Source organism: Amphiura filiformis, chromosome 4, assembly GCF_039555335.1.
Source record: "Amphiura filiformis chromosome 4, Afil_fr2py, whole genome shotgun sequence".
Lineage (NCBI taxonomy): Eukaryota > Metazoa > Echinodermata > Ophiuroidea > Amphilepidida > Amphiuridae > Amphiura > Amphiura filiformis.
This window is the reverse complement of record NC_092631.1, coordinates 17677447-17702183: the sequence shown is the minus strand read 5'-3', so window position 1 is coordinate 17702183 and position 24737 is coordinate 17677447. Positions and strand designations below refer to the sequence as shown.

The window sequence follows — 24737 nt, the reverse complement described above, 5'->3', positions numbered from 1 at the left end:
CATCATCAGGTATAAACGTCTTCCCTTGACTGATTGATTAAGCAAGAACTTCCAAAGACATTAATGTATTATGTAACATATACGATAAGCCAAATAATTAAGGCACCAGTCGTGTTCATCCCTGCATATCCTAAACAAAAACAAATATGTCAAAATCAAAACAAGTAGCTAATACCTGTACTCTTTAGCTAAGACCTTATCTGTTGAAATTTGTTGGAAATTAAAGAAACGGTGATCTAAAACCTAAGGAAAAACGAAATCAAAAGTTTTGTGTACAAATCAATAGGACATGCAATGGAGCAAACGGCAACTTTTGAATTTGAATACTCCTTGGGTTTTTGGATCGCCGTGTTTTTATTTTTTTGAAAGATTTCAACAAAGGAGGTCTTAAATTCGAGCTATTGGTTGGTTGTTCAAATTATGACATATCTGTCTTTGTATAGGATATACAGGGGTGAACATAATTGGTACCTTAATTCTTTAGCTTACTGTATTAAAGTTGGTTCGATTTTATTGAGATGAAACCCTGTGGAATGAGCAAATCTTGTAGTTTGAAACACACTTGCAAATTAATTAACAAGTCCATTCCATTAAGAACCATCTCACGGTCACGCATCCGAACGAACTTGGTAATGATGGGTTTGCTGTTGTTGGTATGGGCTCTAGTAGGCAGTCGGTGGACATCTCAAGACATCCTCACTATCCTCTGATTCAGTTGACTGTGGGACATTGAAGAACAGTAAATTAGATTTTTTACTGTATAGTTCCGTTTCAAGTCTACATTTGTTCAATGCATCAATCTTCTCCATCAGTTCTGTTTTAATCTTGGGCACTATTATTTTCTTCTTTCAGCTCCGTTATTTCCTCATCTGCATATTTCAAACCTCTATCAAGTTCCTCCACATCATGTTTTATTGTTTTAATTTCCTTCTGAACATCACACAGCTGACGCGATAAACCATCAAAGCGTGTTTTCATGTCAATGTCCATTTTGGATAGCATTGTGTATAGCTTGACCATATCGATCGATGCAATTGACTGCTCAAGTGTACTCGTGGATGGTGCGTTGTTGTCGGCCATAATGTGCAGCGGGAAGTATTATAGGATTCGAATTCCAGATGAATATCGTGCAATAAAAGTCATATAAACATACTGCAGTTACTGTCCGTTTTCCTATACACAATACACAGTGCTCTTTCCCATTGACGCGTGACCTTTACAAATAGCCCTACGTTAACAGTATGGGGATATGACTAGTTAACGTCGCTGTGTGAAAAATAACCGGCCAATATTAAAAGTACTCTTCTAAAGTTCTAGAAAATATAGTTTTTAACATGTCCTAAATTTTAGCTAATTTAGATGTTTGGAAATATTCGTACTTTGGTGTTTTAGTTTAATGTTATAGGTAATAGTACATTGCCTAGTTAACGTCGCTGTGTGAAAAATAACCGGCCAATATTAAAAGTACTCTTCTAAAATTCTAGACAATATAGTTTTGTAACATGTCCTAAATTTTTAGCTAATTTAGGTGTTTGGAGAGGGTCGTACTTTTGTGTTTTAGGAAGGATATGTAAACGACAGATAACACCAAAAATATGAAGAAATTATTTCCAAACCGTGTTAAGTCAATAATCATTATGTTGCTCATTTTCAAGAATGCTGGTTTACAAAAAGCACGCCATTGTCTCATTTCGTGAACAATGGTACACATACCATTGTTTCCTTTCGTTTCCTTTATCGGTTACCCAACTGAAGCGTTAATACAAACTTTATTGCGATATCGCACATGAAAACAGTCACATGTGCACAGCCAGAGAAGATCCGATTTAATCAGTTGAGCTGTTTCAATGAGTGTTATCTTGGTTTAATAGCTTTTAATGGGGTTAAGTTCTGCAAAGGTCGAGATGAATTCTACTGTAGACATGACTGCATCATGATCCACGTTTTTCCTCACGAATGATCACAAAATGATGCACACAAGTATATAATAGTGATAAGTCAAGCACATAAAGTAAAGGATCAAGAAAACTATGATTTATCCCGGTGGTTCTCGGGAGCTCCGTATGACACACGTCCTTATAGCATGGCGGCCATTGATATTGACTTCTCTGTGAGAGGGAAAATTAGGCCACACTCGTGTGTGTGCAATTAAAGGGCTCGGGGAAATTCCCTGGAGGGCCCCGTATCTCACAGGGAATTAATTTGGGTTAACTTCTCTGTGAGAAGTTGGGCCACACCTTGTTCTTGAGAGGCCCTGTACCTTACGGGTAAGTAATTTAAGCATGGGCTCGGGAAATACCCGAGAGGGCTGTATCTTACGGGTGAGCAGGCACAATGTGTTTTGATGGTTAAAAAAGCTGGCGGTAAAAAAGGGACATGGCCACAAAAATTTCATCTTAAAGCCAATTATATACAAATAATTTGATCACCGTAGGTAATTGCATTAAGTGTTTACAAATAGTAATAATTTGGTACTAATATATTTGAGAAATAGTGCATGAGAAGTTGAACGAAATTATGTCAAATATCCAGATTACTTTCCTGAATGTTCCCGGCTTCAGGAAAGTAGGATTAATGTTATGCACTTTTCAAAAATTACATTAAAGAATTGACTCAATAAATGTATGTAAATTTCTCTTGAGAAGTTAGGCTACGTTTGATGTATTGGAACGGACCCTTATGGTCCGTATTTTATTGGATAAGCTGAAGTTAAATCCAATTCGGATTGCAAATAAATGGAGATACTCCTGACGGATATGCCTAGCAAAACTTTTGAGTATAAAAATGTGCTTTATTTCATCTGGAGGTAAACACACCGAAACAGACACAATACAATTTGCAGGCAGCAGCTTAATCAGCGCCAATAATGCAACATTGAAACAAACAACTTATACAAACATCCAATCCAACCCAACCCCATCCCCCAGTAGGCAATGAGAATAAAGTGCCTTGCCCAATAACACAACACGTTGGCACGAGCGGGGCTCGAACTCGCAACCTTTGGATTATGAGTCGGGCGCCTTATCCACTCGGCCACCCGTGCTATCATCATGCTTACACATCACCATCTAACCTATATCATCATCTGACCTATTATTCATATACCATCATCATGTATTCAATATCCGCCCCATATAATCATTTGACCTGTATTATCTATAACCTATAGTATCATACGAAAAAGAGAAATCAAAAGCCTAGTTTAAAGTGCCATCACGTACACGATCTGAGGAAGAAGAGAATAATTGGTCATCATGTCACGAAACAATGAATGAGCACTAAAGAGCTTACAAGCAGGACAGAAGCCCATTATATGCAATTTAAGCGCATCGAAGATACAATGAGCCAAATTGGTCTGATTTCCAATGACAAAGTCCAATAGTGCCAATTGAACATCACACATGAAACGTTGACCCCATGTTATGTGGAGCATGAGTTTTTGTAACCGAAACATTTCATGAGTGCAAAAGTATATTGGGTTAACGAACTGTAATATCGTGGTGAATGACTTTGTTTGAGTATCAGTATCAGTCTGCTAGGAACATGGAAGTACGTGTAGGATACTATGCTAGGACATGAGGGCTAAATTGTATTTCATTAATCATGGTTGACATGTGGGTCAGTCTTCGATGGCTAGCAACATAAAAGCGTTTTCAATTAGTCTTGATCTCAAAGATACAGGTATATTAAAGGCAATTGAACATACCAAGCAATGAATCATGAATCTTAACCTTCGTCTTACCATGGTTGCAGTATCACGTTCACATTTATTCACCAGATTCACTAAAACCCTTTAAGATCAAGTCACTAGATGGCATGGGCTAATCTTTGGACCACCACTTCGCGCTCAATTTCATTGTTGCTCTTAAAATAATATTTTAAGTAATGTTGACTCTAAACTTCATATTAAAATCAAAATTGTAGTTCCATTCCGGTGGAATTGAGTTCGTACGATTATTAAAACTCCCTTTTGTGAAGTACAAGGAATTTCCTATTTTACAAGGGTGCACTTACTTAATGGTGCCATAGTGAGGATATTTGGTATCACTGTATAGAAGAGATCCGTAGCTATTAAATTCATGAATACGGAATAGAATAGATTAAAGCTAGTTTATTGAAATCTACATAGATAGGGCTGTAAAAATATCGAGTTTGACATCATTTTGTGATCATAATTTCGTGACCTGACATCACAAATGAAACCTAGCCATGTCAAGAATCTAAGAGATTTAAAAGGCAAGTATTAAAACACCAATTATGAGTTATTTACAAGTTAAGCCTGCATGACTAACATGAGGCTAGCCTGCTTGATTAACTTGTTTGACTAACCTGGATAGACGCTTGACTATCGGTACTTTCTGAGTTAGTCGAGATGGTGCCCATTTTGACTAACCTAACGTTAGTCAAGCAGTTCTAAAGCTAGTCAGGCAGCTGCTTAGCGAGTGCGCTGCAAACTACATCACTAGTTCGTAAACTAGTTCGTGACTAGCTTTAGGTGTCGGCCGTAAACAAAATGGGCCCCAGGATCAACAGAAAACATCAAGGCCACAAGGCCGGTAGGCCAGAGGCCGGAGACACTCATAGTTGAGTTCGTTACAGATGGAGTTCCAATATATAATTGCCCTTGGTAAAATGTAATGTAATGTAATGTAATGTAATGTAATGTAATGTAATCTAATGTAATGTAATGTAATGTAGCGTAACACTGTGTATACTGTCAGTCATCTGGGATTTGATCAATTAGTAGATAACATATCTTAAATTGCCGTATATGATCGTTTAAGATCATTTGTAAACCGACTATATACGGACGTTTAGTTGGAAGATCAAGTTGATAACACAGCCCGCCCTTTATTCATTGATCTCACCATGTCTACAGATTTTAGAAGTTTTGTAAAATCACATTCTTATAGGTAAAGGAATTCTATTCTTAATATCAAAATATAACATACGCATTAGTGTTATAATTCCCCTTGGGTTTACATTGCGTGCCGGCATGTGTTAGCTTTAACATGTCTGATCAAATATGCCTGACAAAATTGTATTGACAGACTGAGTAACTTTCAATATTCGGGCTCAAACATAAATGTGTCTTTGCCGCCTGTAGTAAGTCAAGTTTTAGTAGAAATCTATATAAAGGTAATTGTACGGGCAAACTGTAACGTAAGAAATTAAACAAGACAAGTATTTGATCAGTAATTGAAGGTCATCCTACTACTAGTGAGTATAGAATTCACAAATTGCCCCTCAGTTAGGTGTGTAGGAACTTGCGTGTATGAAAAGTTCATGGCATGAGATGGTCCAAACGTGTGAACTTCGTGGATAAAATCATGGTTAATCGCAATACCGATATCACCATAAACAACCACAAGCCACAAAATAGTTGTGTGTAAGCTTACTTGTCTGAACAAACTGATTTCATTGACATAATACCTTTCAACATTCCGACTGCAGCGTAAATGTGTCTTTATTTAACACCTGTAGTAAATACAGTTTTACTAGAAATCTATGTAACGGTAATCGTACGGGCAAACTGTAACCTATAAAAATTAAACAAGACAAGTGGTTGATCAATAACAGAAGTCCGTTCTACTACTAGAGAGTATAGAATTCACAAATAACGCTTGAGTCAATGTTGCATGCATAGGCATTTGCGCGTATGAAAAAAAATGATGATAAGAGATGGACCCAGCTTATTTGACTTTCTGGATAAAATCATGGTAATTGTGAAAGCGATAGAATCAGTTTGATGCAGCCTTATGTTTGCATGGCAAGTTTCCTTCACTCTCTTCACGATAATACATAAGACGAAAATTATGTATTAAATTGCAATATAAATAATTATTCTGAATACCTGTAAGGGATCGTATTAAGTTAGGACTTATGTTGGTACAATATCAGACAATATCAGTTCTTATCAGATGGGCTGTTTATTAATGTCAAAATTAACCGACAACTTACCAATTTTTGGTTGTCAACCAGATTAGTATCATATATACTAAATTATTATTTGCGTTTGGAAATGGTCAATGGGCAAGCGGATATTACTAGTATAACCAAAGTCAGAATTGTTTCGCATGGTTATTGGGAACTACAAAGTGAAGATGGAATGATTTATCGAGTAATGCTGCCTGGTTGTCTTTACTTTATTAAAGGTCATGGGTTTTTATTTAAATACAAGTTAGTACCTAATATGCCATCTTCAATTTACGAAACATTGGTTCGCAATTTGCTTCTTCAATCTGTGAAAGGACAACTGATGTTTTAATAATGCATGTTATACGGCCACTAAAATATCACAAGTAAACAACAACAACAACAACAACATAATATCCTGTGGTCATTTAATAATATAAAGATTATCCTAGAATTAGCCAACTAGGGCTTTAAATACAAACAGGGGATTGAGAAATGACATAGATGACCCAAGTAAAATGAGGTATTGAGTTTTAAATAAGTTATATTTTGGGTTTTGGTTTAGGTAAAAACGTTTTAATAACATTAAAATGTCGGGTTATATAAAGGTCATGAAATCGTTTTAAAACGTTTTGTATGAAAACACACTACAACAATATTTTTAAATGTTTTCGAAATGTCATTGTAAACTATTTTTGCAAACATTTTGATGCTAAATATTTTGTCAACACTTAAATAACATTATATTAAAATATTTGCACCCAGCAAATACAGAAATGTTCTTAAGACGTGAAAACATTTTAAAAACGTTATTGTAAATATTTTGGGCAAACGTTTTTTTGCAAAATATTTTTTCAACCCCAAAATAACATTCTGTTTAGAATGATTTGTACTAAGTTTTCAAAAATGTTTTTGAATGTTATTAAAACGTTTTTATACCCTTTATATAACCCGACATTTAAATGTTTTCTGTAAAACATTTGTGTTTGCTGTGCAGTAAATTACCAACAAATGTTATTTAATGTTATGAAAACGTTTTATACCATTAATGTACCCTTTATATAACCCGACATTTAAACATTTTCTGACAACCTTTTATAACCTTTTGCGAATGATGTCGAAAACGTTTTGTGTTTGCTAGGAAGTTGTCATTTCGCATAACATATCGATATACCAGGACGCTGATCGAAAACCTTTCGTTACTTCGCTGCGATATTTCAAACTGGTAAACAGTTACTTTCCATCTACCTACAAATGTCATCAAACCGCCACCGGCTGCAACAACTCAATAAAATATTCAACATCTTGTAATGTTTCATGTATTCAAATTGCGGTCACTTTTCCGTATTTATACATTACCTGCATAACTACTTTTGTTAAATGCATGAACGTGATGCAATTATGGCAAATAACTTCGTCGTAAAGTCATTTAAATTCACCTTGATATATAAGCTGAAATCCATTATGTTTACCTACTTAAGGTGGTAATTCACCGGTGAGGCGTGGGAAATATTTATTCCTTTCCTTTTTTCTTCTTGTCTTTTTTCTTTGTTTCTTCTCTTTCTTCTTCATCATCTTCATCATCTTCTTCTTCTTCTTTCTCTTTTTTTTCTTCTTCTTCTTCTTCTTCTCCTCCTCCTTCTTCTCCTTCTTCTTCTTCTGCTTCTTCGTCTGTACAAGAATTCATATTATATTGATAGTCGGTAAATGTAATGCAGGACACGGGAAACAACTTTGCTTTTAAAGCTCTAGACGAACATTTAAATTTCAAGACGAACCATTCATATATTCCAGAAAACTGACACCCCGTACACTTTCACCTTAATGCGTTCTTAAGCAAAACGCATTTACATTTAATGAAATTTGTTTTCTTATTACCCAAATAATCCCGTTGAGAACCTTAATGTTGTCGAGATGATTACATGATTTCCTTGGCTACCCTGGGGTTTATATTGATGCATTTCCATGTTTAGCGGTGTTCGACATAAATGATCCTTTTAGTCGTAATAGATCAAGGTCTGTTACGAATTCCATATAGAGAGTTTTTTATTTATTTCTGACATAAATGGATTTATGTTTTACGTTTTTGAACAGCTAAAATGCATAACATTTCCTTACTCTCTCTATTCATCTATTGTTTTAAACGTTAACGTTTTTACACTGAAACCACTGTTCCAAGAGGTGGTCAAATGATTTTCATATCAAGAAGAAAAAAATGAAAAAAAATATTGCGTTTTTTATGACATTCAAAATTTGTCTATACAAATGTAACATTTCCAAATTTACAGTATTTTCTCATTTTACTTGTACTGTATTTTATTTTTTCGTTTTTTGTATGTGCACATTGGTTTTTAATCGAATTAAACTTTAATATCTGATAGACCTTTGCTCTATATAGTTTAGAATTTCAAAAAAGAACAGGGCACCTGGAAAACGAACATCTGCATTAGTTTTTTTTCTCAATCTCGATATCTCACTTTCTCTGTAAAACCCCCTTTTATAGAACAAGTGTCATTCACACCCTTTATAATTTGGATATCATCTTTGTGGCATGAGGTCAATTTTAATTTTCAACTATCGTGATTTCATAAATGTCTTAAAGTAACACCCTTGTCTTGTAAGATAAATACAGTATCTACAATGTTATTTACTTGGGGTGCATGCCGTTTCAGAAGCACCTTGTCCCAAATAAATGAACAGTATCTGTTAGACAATTGAATACATGAATACAAAACCCACCCAAGTCCATACCTTGGCCAAATCGAGTTAAGCATGGGAAATTGTGGCTTATACATATGCATAATCATATGTATAAAAGTTGTACCCAAATCTACGTGCGTCTATTGAGCATATGAAATCCAGCATATATGTATACCCAGCATGTATACACATTTGTTTTTTAGTTTTCTTAAAATCACTTTCCATGGACTTGGATGGGTTTTGTATTCAGGTATTCATTTGTTTGATGCGATTATTTATTATTTATTACACCTTGTAACATGCAAACAAGATTAAAGATAAATAGCGCCATCGGTGTTCACATTTAGTTTAAAATCACTATAGTTTGACATGCCATCAAACGACCGTGGCTATGTAATTAATCTACAGACTCTGCCCTTTGTACTTTGTGCAAGATACCTACTTCCAGACTGAACATCTGTGTTATTCAACTACGTTTCTCCTATTATATCGCCAAAGGGCAATAACATGTAATATACATGCCACGCTAACATGGTTATTGGTTAATGGAGATAGCTATTTTAATTTGTAATCTTACTCAATAATATATATATTATAATCACACCGACACGCAGTTTAATTAAATATCATTTTCTTTCTTTTTATACCCCACTCACTCGGGTGTCAGTGAAAATATTAGTTTTATTTTTTCAAACTTGGGATGCACTTAACCAGTTTTAACACAAAACAATATTTACCCCCTGGAGATACTGCATTTGTTACTTCTGGTGCGGACCGATTCAAACGCATATGTCTCCAAGTAAATGGACAGTTATGCCTATCTACCATATCGCTTTTAATTCAATTTACAGAAACTGCCCGTTACAAGATAAGTGTACCTGCTTCCAGGCTGAACAACTGTGTTATTCAACTATGTATCTCCCATGATATGTTATCTCTCCAAAGGGCAATAACATGCAATATACAAGCCACGTTAATATGGTTAATGGTTTTAGGCTACAATATAAAACCGAAATAGCTATTTATATGTTACCCAATAAGATATATAATCACACTAGCATGCATAGAGGAAAATTGATACGTTTGTTTTGAAAAATCGTCTTAACTTTGGTATTATTTTTTTATACAAATCAAACAAAAGTGAAATTTATATTAACGCTGTTTTCTATATCAAATCAGATTGGACGTATTCTACGGTAACATCCACAAGTAAAAAAGGCAATATCTGCATTTTGATTGACAACTGATACTTCTTTTTTACTTTAGCCACTTTGAATCTACACTCATAGAAATTGTTCGTTGGCATTACTCAGTAAGTTGATGTTAATCTTTGCGTCGACTTTCCGAGTAATGCCAACGCGTACAATTTTGAGTAACGCTGACTCGATATCATTATGTTGGTCGCACTCATTTGCACTTACTTTATTGAGTTGTTACAACTCAGAAAATGAAACTAGCCTAGGTTAGCATACTTTTCTAGAGGTGCACTGATTACAAAAATAAATATTTGAATACTGCTAATTGTGCAGAAAATGATCCAATTACGTGAATTAAGTAACACAGTACCAAATTGGAATAACTCAAAACAATAAGTACCAGTAACTTAATATGAACGAGTTACATCAACTTACATGTTGAGTTACAATAACTCAACTAATTGGTTCTTTGAACCTTGTTTATTTTTCTAAGTTCCCTGAACTTGAATTTACTTGGCAACTTAAAGTTGACGCAACGACTTACATCAACTTTTTAAGTAATGCCAACAAAGTTGATTAGTTGACGGAACTTTTTTAGCTTTTTCAGCATTTTTTAAGTTCGGATAACTAAAATGAATTTTGCTTTGGCAACTTTTACACTATTTTTTTAGTTGTCCAAACGTACTCCTTTTGAATTGCGCCAACAAGGCGAACAAGTAATTTCTATGAGTGTAGCTAGTATATCATTACACTGCTGATACAACTTATATTCTCCTTACCTGATAAAGTTTTCGTGTCCGTTGTCAAAGACCGATACGCCGACTGGTTTGCGTGTTCGTGCTGTTTGCAAAGGCAGCCGTAACAAGGTGTGCACGTACTCGGGAAGATATTCTCAACCCATGTAGTTCAAAAACCTGTGAAATAATAATAATATTAAATTCAGGAAATGGTGTATCAAATTTGAGCCATTATTTATATAAGCACCCTTTATAAAGTTTCTAAGACACGAATTTCGCCATACTCTTAAAGGAAAGTCATGTGACTTCTTCGTCGGCCGCAACAATGCACGAGAAAGTGAGGGTATTAAAATAAATGAGTAACTACCGTAGTATTTCTGACGCGCGAGTGTTTAGATGGTATTAAGTTTTAATATTAATCCGTGTAAATTATCTTATTCTATAGTTCAACAAGTGCTATCACTATGTAGCTCTACGTCATGTAATATGGGTGTGAAAGTCATCAATACAATTTGAATACAGTCAAAATATGACCGCTTCATGGTACGATAAAAAATCGCGTATTTTGAAATAAAAATAGTGTCAGATGCTTGATGCGAGCAGCGGAGAGTGTGGACAGATGCCGAACATCTGTTTGACCTTGCAAGAAAACCTCATTGGAACCCATCTCGCTCAGTCACCGTTGCCTATGCCTTATAAGCAGTGAAAGAAGCAGTGAAAGAAGCATAAGGCGCGGCGAAACATGAATTGACCTCCATTCATTCATTCATTTCATTTCATTCGGCTGCGAAGCAGGCGACTACAAAGTTTCTCCATGTACTACGATCTGAAGCCAAAGTGGCAATGGCATCTGGCAGTAGAAAGTTGTCGAAATCCCCCAACAGTTTTTGCACATAAGACAAGTAGGATGTTCTTTGCCTTCCAGGTCTTCTTTTACCATGTAATGGGGTGTAGAGAGCATATCTTCTGCATGGTTCATCTTCCTGCATCCTCAGGATATGTCCCAGGAATCGTAGTTGTCGTGATCTGACAGAGTTGATAAGAGGCACAGTGTTGGTGATGGTATAGACCCTTTCATTACTAACATGGTCGGTGCGCTTGATGTTCAGCATTATCCTGTATCATGATGTACCAAAAGCGTTGATCTTATTTTCCATATCAGTAGATATCACCCAGGACTCACAGCCATAGAGCAATACTGTAACACAAGTGGTGTTAAACCTCCAAGTCCGCGCCAAATGTCCTTGAGGTTGGATTACGTTTAGCCAACGGAGAAACAATCCATTGATAACTCATGCAATACCTATTGATGTATGTTGCTCCACCAACTCGTTAAAAAAACATACACTTTCTAAACGATCTTATTTTAGAAATGGAGTGATATGGAATTTAACCTTTAGTACGTTTAGTGGTGCAAAAGCATTTGGGTTAACGAACTGTAATAACGTGTGGGGAATATTTCAGATCGGTATGATGGAAGTACGGATACTATGCTAGGACATAAGGGCTAAATAATCATGGTTGACATGTGGGTCAGTCTTCGATGTCTAGCTATATAAAAGCGTTTCCAATCAGTCTTGATCAAGTATATTAAGGATTGAGTAAGTATTGTTGATCGAAGCAGCCAAAAAGGTCGATTTTCATCCTCTAAATCAATATATTATTGAAAAACAACACCTTGATGTTTGGCAGAAGTTTAGTCTATAAATCATATACTTTAGAAACTTGCTTGATTTATTTGGTTAGCAACATAAAAGCGTTTCCAATAATTCTTGATTTCAAAGATACAAGTACATTAAGGGTTGAGTAAGTATTGTTGGCCTAAGCAGCCAAAAAGGTCGATTTTTTGTCTAAATCAGTTCCAATCAGGAACTTTGTTCACTCTGCAATGACTGTAAGTGGTGTTTTTAGATGTCGGCAGTCCTAGGTGGCTATAATGACGTCGCCACTTAGGACTGTCGACATCTGTGATGACGTCGCCACTTAGGTATGCCGACAGCCCAGCAAACATTATACAATCGGCCCGATACTGGCTCTATAAAAGCTGCTATAAAGGACCAAGAATGGCAGCCTGTATTGGTCCGACACGGTCGTGCACACGGGCATTCGACTGGCCCAATAGATATTGCCAGCACTGGGCCAAAATGGGTTGAAATCGGCCCAGTATATTGCCAATATATTCCCATTATGTAACCGTAAGCAATCGGTAATGGTCTAATTTTGGTACTTTTTATTTTATTTCATTTTGGTCCACGTCTAGCTGTGGAATATTCTTCTATTCATTCCTCGATTATCCGGTTGGTTCAGGCATTATTGGTCAGTTTCACCTGTTGAACCAGACCTCCTTCTTTATAAAGGAGACCTATACCGGTTACTTGCACTCAGCACAATTGAATTTGTGTTAACTGATGTGCAAAGTATTAAAGGTCGATAACAAACCAAGCTCACAAAATTGAGCCATTGATAAATGAAATATATATTCTATGGTGTCATCAGATAAAAAATTATGCCTTGCTCACGTAGATTTTTTACAAGGCAGTAAATGAAATATTCGGAACAAGCACAAACTCACTGCCTCTTCTTTATAATAATAATAAAATGTGGCCCTTCAAAATGAAGATGATACTGATCAAATATTGTATTTTGGTAGTAGAAAATGTCAGGGTTTCAAAACCACGCCCACATTAATGCAACATTGGGCCAATACAGGGCCGGCACTCGGGGCCTACAAGCCCGGCCTACAAGTGTCTGCCGCAACTGGACCAGTATGTATGTGCCGGCTCGATGCCAGATTCGGGTAGTCTTCAATTGGCCCAATAATGGACCAAGTACGGCACAGCTTATCCTGGTAAGAAAACGGCGGCCAAACATTGACCAGTATCGGATTTGTACTGGCGTTATACCGTCAGCCGTGTCCGGTATTGCCAGAAGTAGACCGGTTTAAGCCATTACTGGGCCAATATTATAATGTTTGCTGGGAGGGCTGTCAACATTTTGGAATTGCTTGGCGTGAGACACAGTCGAACAGTGGTGTACCGGGGCGGAATTATTTTTTGCCGACTACAATGTTCATTGTCCACGAGAATGTCCGGGGGGTAATAAATCATTTTACGATGCGTGAGACTTTACTCATTTGACAGCTGTTTGCGTGAGATTTACTACCTAGGCGTGAGATTATGCTACCTTGGCGTGAGACCGTGAGAAAATGTCCGAATGCGTGAGACCGTGTGAAAATGTCCGAATGCGTGAGACTCACGGCCAATTCGTGAGAGTTGACAGCCCTGACTGCCGATATCTAGAAACACCTGGTTGGAACTGAATTAAGTACTTCATTTCTTTATGGATCTGTTACCACAAATTTAATTGATTTGAGACCACTTCGAGCATTTTTGATTTTTGTACACCAGTTCATAATATGGGAGACCAAAATTTGACCTTTATGTCTATAACTCAAGAACTCATAGGTCAAACTATACTTTTTCTGAATCCCAATAATGAGATCAATACAATTATATGATTTTTATCCACATTCCCCCACTTTTGAAATTTGAGGCCTGCGCATTAGCGGCCATTTTTGAAATATGCAAATTAACATTTTCTTCCCTGTGCCCTTTTTGCCCTTTTTGGACATGTTGTTCGGTAGGGTATTTAGAGTCACTATCAAGCAAAAACATTGGTGTTCCATTTTTGTCTAGCTCAAACGTAAATTAACTCGTATATATGTTATTAGTCGTCAGATATTTACACTGTAAGACAATATCAGTTGATCTTATCCGATGTGCTGTTTCCTTAGAGTCAAAATTAACCGACAACTTGCCAATTTTGGTTGTCAACCAGATTCGTATCAAACGGATGCTTATAAATGAAACCATTATTTACATTTGGACATGGTCATGATGGTCAACCGGACATTACTACATCAACGTCAGAAGTGATTTTGCATTGTCGTTTTTAAATGGGGAACTACAAAGTAAGGACGAAATGATTTATATATAGAGTAATGATGCATTTGCCTTTACTTTACTAAAGGTCTTGGGTTTGTATTTAAATACATGTTAATACCGAACATGTCACCTTCATTGTCTTTTAACTTGCAAAACAATGACCGCAATTTCTTTCTTTAATCTGTGAAAGGAAGACTGATGTTGTAATAATGTAATAATGCATATATTATACGACCTGTAAAATATCATAAGGAAACATCAACAACATAATATCCTTTGGTCAATAATAAGACCCATAAGCTTTAATTGGTCACGAGTAAACAAAAACAACATAATACCATGTGGTCATTTAATAAGGTTAATAAGCATTTTAATACCTAGTTCTCAGAATGCAAATGATCTCAGAATTAGCACAGGGAAGATTTCAATAAGAACAGGTGATCGAGAAACAACAAAGATATTGAGTTGCGCGGTAGCTCAGTATTTTGATATTTTGTTGCAAACTAATGAGATATCAAGTTGGTATTGCTATATATACATCCGACATATTGGGCTATTCCAGTTGAAATCCACACTACCCCTGTGGAAGTTTTTGGAAATATCTGCCACAAGGGGAGTATGTTTTTCAAACGTAATTGGTCAGGGTTAATCATTTTGAAACCCATACTCCCTGTATTATGGCTTTACCAATATCATCCACAACTGGAGTAAGTATTTTAAATAGAAGTTACCCAATTGTCTATTATATTTTTAAAACCCATACTCCTACTGTGGAAGACTTTAACTAAATCTTCCACAGAGGTAGTGTGGATTTTAAATGGAACAACCAATTGCAAGATGATCTAGCAAGAAAGTTACAAGGTCGTATTAGGATCGCAGCGGATATTTGGATCAAAGCAGGTGATAGACGAGTGTACATTAAGTATCAGTGCGTCGATATTTGGTTGCAAAATGTAGGATCTAGGCCTATAATCCAGTGGGAACACTTGACGTTGAATCACATTGAAATCAGGTTGAAATTACGTTTATTTGCAAATGGACTTCAAATGATTTCAACCTCCTTAATTTTTGCATTGATTTCAACTAACCTCTAGGTTGAAATCAGTTTAAAACTTCGACGTTTTATCAACGTTGATTCACCGTCGAAATCCTAACCTGTGCCCACTGTGAAGATGGTTATAATGTGCGTTGTGTAGATAGATGTCAAGATTACTTCTTTGGTCGTCAATAAATTTGAAATTTCAAGACACCCCATGTCACTTCCTTGACAGTCGACTCAGTTGTCATTTCGCATAACATATCTATATACCAAGACGTTACTTGTTGTTACGTAGCTGCGATATTTTAAACTGTGAGAAACACTTTCATCTAGCTACAAAGTCATCAAACTGCAGGTTCCAACAACTCAACAAGATATTCAATATTTCAAGTATTCAAATTGCGGTCACTTTTCCGGGTTTATACGTTGCCTGCATAACTGTTTTTGTTACATGCATGAACATAATGAGATTATGGCGAATAGCTCGTAAAAAAGTCATTTAAATTCACGTTGATATGCTTGACTATCGCAGACATCTAATATTAGCCGTTATGTTTACCTTCTTAAGGTAGCACTTCACAGGTGAGAGACGTGGGAATATTTCTCCCTTTCTTTCTTTCTTTCTTTCTTTTTTTCTTCAAGTCTTTGTTTTTTATTCGTTTCTTCTTCTTTTTGTTTCTCTTTCTTCTTCAACTTCTTCTTCGAGGATTCGTATGCTAGTGATATAGGTAATGCAGGACACGGAAAACAACTTTACTTCTTTAGTTCAAGATGAAACATTTAAATTTTCAGATGGAAAACTGACACATCACCTTAATGTATTCTCAAACAAAACGCATTTACATTAAATGAGGTTTGTTTTGTTATTGCCCAAATAGTCCCAATGAGATTCTTAATGTTGTCGAGATGATTACATGATATCCTTTGGCTACCCTGGGGGTTTATATTGATGTATGTTCATGTTAAGCTGTGTTCGACATCAATGATCCTTTTAGTCGTAACAGATTAAGGTCTAGCAGTAAATGATGCCATCGGAAAAGGACCGCTATTTTTTGAGATGTTTTGATCCAACTAAAACGAATATCATATCTTTCTCTCTCTACCAATTAGCTCAATTGTTTCAAACTTGGGACGAACGTAGCAGATTTTGACAGAAAACAGTATACCCCATCCCAAGAAACCACTCTTCAGATTCAATGCAAAGAGGTGGTCAAATGTCCCTCCCCTCTTCCTTTCTCTGTAAAACACCAATTTTGCAAATTAAATGTCATTAATTTTTTCACTTTTATTACGTGTATTATGATTACGATTTTTCTATAATTTTAGTATCTTCATTTCATAAATTTGTTGATGTAACACATTTGTCTTGCGAGGAAACAACTGCTATATTTTTTACTTGGAGCTGCTGCATTTTACTTCGGGTGTAGACCGATCAAAATCACCTATCTTCCAAGTACAGGGCGCGGTGGAGGTGATATTTAAGTTAGCATTTTGTCTTGCTAGGTTTTGACATTTGACCTATTCGACCTTATAACTCCTGAACTAAGCAAGGTAGCAAAATATGACAATTGGCATTTTTATTTCCCGTGATAAGAGGAATACTTTGAGATGCATAACAAAATGATGGAAGTATTTTTAAGTTTTCGCCTCATTGTGACTTTCAACCCCTCGTGGGAACCACCTGAGCTTAAAAAATTGGAACCAATTATATTTTTATCCTTTTAGGTTTAAGGATGCCAAAACACATTGGTTCCACTAATGTAGCAAACAAAGAAACCCAAACCCATAGCGCCCTGTACTAAAATGGACATTATCTGGTAGCATGCAATTAATTTACATCCCGTTGTACTTTGTGCAAGATATATACTTCCAGACTGAACAACTGTGTTATTCAACTATGTTAAATTTCTCCTATGACAGGTTATCGCTCCAAAGTGCAATAACATATAACATACTAGCCACTTAAACATGGATAATGGTTTTAGGCTACAATATAAAACCGAAATTGCTATTTATAGCTTACCCAATAAGATATATAACCACACCAGCACGCATAGATGAAAATTGATACGTTTGTTTTTGAAAAAAATACTTGTCACATATCCTCTTAACTGGCATATTCATTTTTTCGACAAATCAAACAAAAGTGAAATTTATATTAGCGTAGTTTTCTATCAAATCAGGTTGGGGTTCTCACGTATTCTGTAACCTCCACAAGTAAGCAACGCAATATCTGCTTTTTTTGATTGACAACTGAAATGATACTTCATTTTACTTTGGCAGAAAAGGCTGACTCACAATCTTCCTTCCAAGTTAAAGGACGGTATCTGCTTTCTTTTTTCTAATCTAATTTCTTTGTAGATACTGTTATTTACATCAGAAACAGACTGATTGTAAACCACACGGTTGTTTGGTGTGATCATTTATTAATGTTCCTAACAAAACATTACATCATTTTCAATTCTAGACCTTTGCAATACTAACAGCTTTCACACTAATATGCAAATATATATTTTTAGCTATTTTAACTTAGATTTTCTTTTCTTTATCAATTGTTATTATCGTTTTCTGCATTTTTGTGGTAAATTTTACTCAATAAACTGTATATTTGTGTGGAAATTGAGGGCGCTATTTATATATATTTTAAATTTTATTTAGCCCAATAATATGAGTTCATCCTTTCATGTCATAATAAATAATAGTTTGAAAATGACCTTGCTATTATGTTACTGATTTTTATGATGTTTAAATGCCACTATACAAGTGTCTACCCTTTGTTTATATGTAAACAAGATTTAAGATAAATAGCGCCATAAGTGTTCAACCTTTCTTAAAAATGAATACAATTATACATGGCATCAAACAACCATGCACGTACTCACCAGTACAAAACACACAGTCTACTATAATCATATATTAAAGCCTGTTGGTTATTACAGAAACTAAAGGTAATTTGATTTGGGGTAAAATTCTTAGGTGGATCAGGTAGCATAGATCATTAATCTTTTAATATGAAAAACACGAAATCGGACCCATGAAATTACACTGCCAATTTTGTCTAAAAATAAGCTTCAGATGTAACACGCAGAGCTATTTGCTTAAGCACTGAGTTGCTCAAGCACAAACTTGGGGAAATTGACCGTGTGAACTGTCTTAGGGATCCTCCCGGGGGTACACTCCCTAAAAATAGGTGACGAGGATATGCGGCCACATTGACCCCCATTTTCAAACCGCTTGTTACTGAATGACCCCCTTTTTATTTTGCTCATTTTGCTCTCACCTATTGACCCCGTTTTTAAAATGCCTTTTGAGGAAAAAAATGCTCTCACTGAATGACCCTATTTTCAAAAATATATGCTCTCACTGAAAGACCCCATTTTTAGGATTAAATGCTCTCACTGAATGCCCAAATTTGAAAATATGAATGCTCTAACTGAATGATCCCCTATTCCCGCCCCTGTGTTATCATCCTCACCAAATGACCCCCTATTCTTTTTGTTCTCTCACTGAAAGACCCCCTTTTTTCTTTATTTGGTCTGTCACCGAAAGACCCCTACTTTTGGAGTCGTGTCCGCACATCCCCGTCACTTACATATCCGATTGCCCTCCGCGGGGGGATCCTGATACCTAAGTTTATCCCAAATTTATCCCAAGATATTTTGCTAGTGCTCAAGTGAAGCTCAATTGATCCTTGAGTGTTACTGCCGTGTGAACATATCATTTTTTAATTCTCGAGCACTAAGTATAACCTATGACCTTGCTATGATGGAATGTTTACACACTTTAAAGAGTTTAATTCAGTGTGTCACTAAAGAGGCCGCTGTTAACTTCCGGTTGCAATTCGAAAGCTAACTTGGGCACAATTTGAGGATTTACCCGTCTGAACAAGGTTACTAAGATCTTATTAGAAATTCCAGACGCAGTGGCAGCTAGAAAAATATGTAATTGGAAAAAGAATACGCTATAACCCCTCTACCGGACTGTTCTCTTGTTAAGGTTTCATGTAATATAACACACAGATCATGACACTAGGCAAGACATTCTTAATCCATGACGTATAAAACCTGTGAAATAATAATAATATCAAATTCAAGAAGTGGAGCATCAAATTTGAAACATTATTATACACACATTGGTACACACATTCTAAGACACATATTTCGCTGTATGTGTACAAATAAAAAGTAATATGGCTGCTTTGTGTTCAATATTGAGTTCATATGTAACACGTGGTCCAAACAATTGCCAGATATTAACTCGGGAATCATTGATTCTTTCCATTATGTTATGAGATGACCATGGCTTAGTTGCCGGTGGTAATATTCCCAAACTTGACTCCGTGTATCAAAGATTATATATGAACAAAACACTGCTATTGAAGATAGACTTTCTGCAAGTTGTGTTGTATAAGACCCATAGATACACTTGGGACACGTAACAATACATCAGACCATAAGCCCTTAAATTACTTCAAAAAAACTGTGATGAAGTAAACACCGTATTCTTTGTGAAGTAAGAGTTTCTTGAGAGGTTATGGCTTTGATACTGAAGTGTTTAGATTATAGGTTATTCCGTGTAATTTATCTTATTCTTTAGGTCGACAAGCTGTACCGCTATGTCATGTAATATGGGTGTGAAAATCATCAATATAATTTGAATACCGTCAGAATATGACCACTTCGCGGTAAGATAAAAAAAAATCACGTTTTTTTTGAAATAACAAGAAATTTCATGTTTCAATGAAACTTGTTGTGGGCAAGGACCATGCGCCAGATGAATGGCAAGATAAGAAGGAGCGAGAGATACAGGACACACTAGACATACTAGACGTTGCATTAGAACAAAAATGATCGTAACACTGGCTATCCATTGAAAGTAATAATAAAATGATATACATATCCCGTCCAACACACAAGAAACCTATATCTCAGAGATTTCAATTCTATATAGTTGTAATATATTATTTATTTTCTCAATAATTCAGATATGTCACGCAGTTGAAAGACTTGCTTCAACGATTTCTGTTGAAACATAGCAAATTAGTTTTCCATTGTTAAAAAGGTGAGAGGATACCATGCACTATATATCGTTGAAATGATTAGTGTCTTTTGTTTACAGGTATTGTCGTTAATTCAAACAGCCTGATTGATCTCGTTGAATTTGGGCGGATTTTTTTTTTAAAGCAAATTCAAAATATTCCACCTTCCAACCACCTATGATTCGCTCATCCATTCATCTGATCGGCGGAGGTCGTGAAAACTTTGTTTAAATTTATGCCTTCTCGATACAAATTAAAAATGTTGTCAAATAATTAGTATTCATGATACCACCTCAATTTATGAACTCGTCATATAATGGTAGGAAAACATGCATAGCAGAGCGCAATGTAATAACAGTAAGTTTGATCTAGAAAAGTAGAAAAGAAAGTGAAATCAATATTTGACCCATTTTTAATACCACTTTAAATAAATATATGTTAAGAAAAGTTTACCTGCAATGTAGAATACCAATGTCGACTAAAATAATAAACCTCTCGCTTGGGTTATAATTGCCATTTAAATATCAAATTCGGGGAATACACCCCATACTGTTGAATATGAGCACAATAGAAAATAGCTAGTTATGCATCGACTTCTAATGATATTTAATAAGATCCGCGCCACCGTAAGTGTTTAACGCAAAAACCCTTCAATGGTACCCTGATGTTGAATTGGCGTCAAAAATGTAGGCAAATATACACAATGTAAACATTTAAAATTGACACATTTAGGAACCTTGTTCTTCTTTTAATAATATTGAACCTCGTTCTTCTTTTGATAATATTGATTTTTAATGTGTTTCTACAAAAGCAATGCTTAAGTGCTCTTGAAAGAGTAAATTGTGTTAGTTTATGTATCTCTTTTGCAAAAGTATAACAAATAATAATGACAGAGATAACGAGACAGTTAGTTTTACGTACTTCCTTTGTTAGCGTATCGTTATATAACGCAAATCTATAACTTTATATAGCAGAAAATGCAGCTATTTTTTTTTGTCTTACCCAATCAAATTGATACAAAAACATAGTCATATATAGGACAATGAATACGTTTATTTTGATAAAATACATATCGCCTTAAGGCGGATCAGGAGGGACCATTCATAATCTGCTGTGGAAGATACAACTTTCTGCAAGTGGTGCTATATAGATACACATAGGAACACGTAACATCACACACCAGATCATAAGCCATTACTTTACTTAATAAAATTTAGCATCAGCAGCAACAACGCGATAAAAATTGTGATTAATTAATCACCGTATTCTTTGTGACACGTGAAGTGAGAGTTTCATGAGAGGTTACGGCTTTGATACTGGGGTGCTAGAGGATATAAAAGTTATTCCGTGTAAATTGTCTGATTCTTTTGGTCGTGTAAATTGTCTGATTCTTTAAGCTGTATCACTATAGCATGTAATATGGGTGTGAAAATTATCAATATAATTTGAATATCGTCAGAATATGACCGCTTCACGGTATGATAAAAAAATTACGTTTTTTGAAAAGAAGCTTCAGATTTCAATGACACTTGTTGAATGACAAGAGAATAAGGAGTGAGAGATACAGGGACAGACAACAGACAGAAACCAGGAAAAAGGATAACACAATAGGACACACTAGACGTTACAGGAGAACAATAATAATCTTAACACTGGTTATCCATTGAAAGCAATTAATGATCTACATACCCCATCTAACACACAAGAAAGTTACATATCTGATATCCCGATTTGATGTAGCTGTAATATATCTTACTTTCAAAATATTTAAGATATGTCACGCAGTTGAACACTTCCTTCAACGAGTCCTGCTGAAACATAGCATATGAGTTACCCATTGTTAAAAAGGTGAGATGGCACCATGGTTGGAATGAGTAGTTCCTGAGGTTTACAGATTTTGCAGTATTCAAATAGCCTGATCTCGTTGAATTTGTGTGCAATGTTTTTTTTTTTTCAACGTAAATTAAAAATGTTCAAATCATTAGTATTCATCTCGCTAAAAACACATCTGTTTTTCAATGTGTGGGTTTTTTTAGCTGTCAAATCATTAGTATTCATGATACTCCTTCACTTCAATTCATGACCTTGTCATGCCATCGGAAAAAGTACATAGAAGAGCGCAGGGTAATAACAGCAACTTTGATCTAAACACATAGAAAAGTAAGTGAAATCAATAGTTGACCCATTTTTAAATACCACTTAAATTTTTGTTTACGTTGTATTGTTAACCGAATGTTAACTAAACTTTACCTGAAATTGTTGAATACTAATGTCGACTACAATAATGAACCTCGCTTGGATTAATTGCCATTTAAGTATCAAATTCGGGGAATACACCGCATACTATTTAAATGTGAATATAGAAAATGTCTAGTTTATGCATCGACTTTTATTTAATAAGATCCGCGCCACTGTGAGTGTTTAACAGAAAAACCCTTCAATAGTACTCTGATGTTGAATTGGCGTCTAAACGAATACAATCTAAACATTTCAAATTGGTATATTTAGGAACCTCGTTCTTCTTTTGATAATATTGAGCCTTGTTCTTCTTTTAATAGTAATGAACCTCATTCTTCTTTTAAAAATATGGATTTTGAATGTGTTTCTACAAAAGCAATGTTTAAGTGCTTTTAAAAGAGTAAATTGTGTTAGTTTTTGTCACTCTTTTGTAAAAGTATTACAAATAATAATGACAAAGATAATGAGACAGTTAGTTTTACATACTTCCTTTGTTAGGGTATAGGTATCGTTATATAACGCATATCTGTAACTTTATACCCCAGATCGTACAGCTATTTTTTTTATCTTACCCAATAGATTTATACAAACACATAGTCACGTATACAGGAAAATGAATACGTTTATTTTGAAAAAATAAATATCGCCTTAAGTCGGATCGGGAGGCAGCATAACCTAGCAGTGTTTGTACTGAAATATTGAGACAAGCAAAGATGAGATATGAGAGGGAAGGCACGGGTTCTAAAAAGGAGATCACAAGGCTTGAAAGGGGGAAAACTTCCAAAACTTGGGTCTTGATATATTATTGGCGCTAAGTCAAGAACTGCGATTATTGGCTTCCTGAACACATTTTGCTGTAAGATTAATGTTTTTAAACGGAAAAATGTAATATCTACTTTTTGATTGACAACTTTTTTACTTTGGCAGAGAAGGCTGATTCGCAAACTACCTTCCAAATAAAAAAAGTATCTGCTTTGTTATTTCTTTGTATATTGTGATGTGCCCTGAGTAATTTAATTTTATCATTTATCTTTGTTTACAATTTAAAACTACTTCATGAAAGTTGGTAATCCCCGTTGTCATGTAATCACAGTAAACAAAGTCAGGACTGTTTATGGATTAGGAATTCCATATAATGTAAAATGCACATGACATCATTTTGGGATCCCCCAGTAAGTGTTTTAATGAAGGTTAATGTTTTTCATTAGGCTTGATAATTTCCAGATTACATCATATGTTGTGAAAGTGTGAATGAAGTAATGAGCTATTATTATAATAGGACATTTTGGTGTTTAGTATATAGGAAAATGTAAACATGATTTCTGACAGAATTTTATTACAGTGTTGTTGTGGGCTAGTTATTATGCTTGCTGTCCGTATGCCTTCAAGGAAAGGTACCTGTGAAAGAGACATAATTTTATGTAGTCAATGTACTATACTATCCAATAATAACGGAGAAGATCCAGAATACATCAAAGTGCGCACTTCTTTCAAGAAAGGAATATACTCTTCAAACGACTTAATGAGGTCTACTTTATGATACAACACATCTAACAATGTAAGTGGAAACAGGGGAATGCAAGGTAGGCCTGTTTGGAGAGCACTATTTTGGAGATTGTCATCTGTGCGAGGATTTTATACACAAAGGACATAAAAGTCTTCAGTGGACTTCGCTGAGCAGTGATCTTCGCAGGACAAGTGAATCAGGATATACATCAAGAACATTGAGGGCAACATACTTTACTTTTCATTAAAGATTCAGATCTCTCTCTCTGTGTCAGGTGGCGCTGTGTAGCGCTGCTGTGGTCTTCACAAGAGTACGCCATCTCACTCGATCTGATGCCAAGTGCGTTGCACCTTGCATTCCCTGGTTAGAAACCAGCTTCACGTCATTAGTCCAAGATGTTGGTGGACGTCCTCTTCCTCGTT

At 35.5% G+C, this 24737-nt stretch overlaps 1 protein-coding gene across 2 annotated transcripts in view; it reads right to left on the bottom strand.

The window, feature by feature from the left end:
* The window catches only part of LOC140150626 (G-protein coupled receptor 54-like), a 142886-nt gene that overhangs the window by 57453 nt on the left and 60696 nt on the right, over nucleotides 1-24737 (bottom strand). For both annotated transcript variants that reach the window (XM_072172685.1, XM_072172686.1), the window contains exon 2: nucleotides 10592-10726. The gene's annotated coding sequence lies outside the window, so the exon portion shown is untranslated. The remainder of the gene's footprint in view (nucleotides 1-10591; nucleotides 10727-24737) is intronic.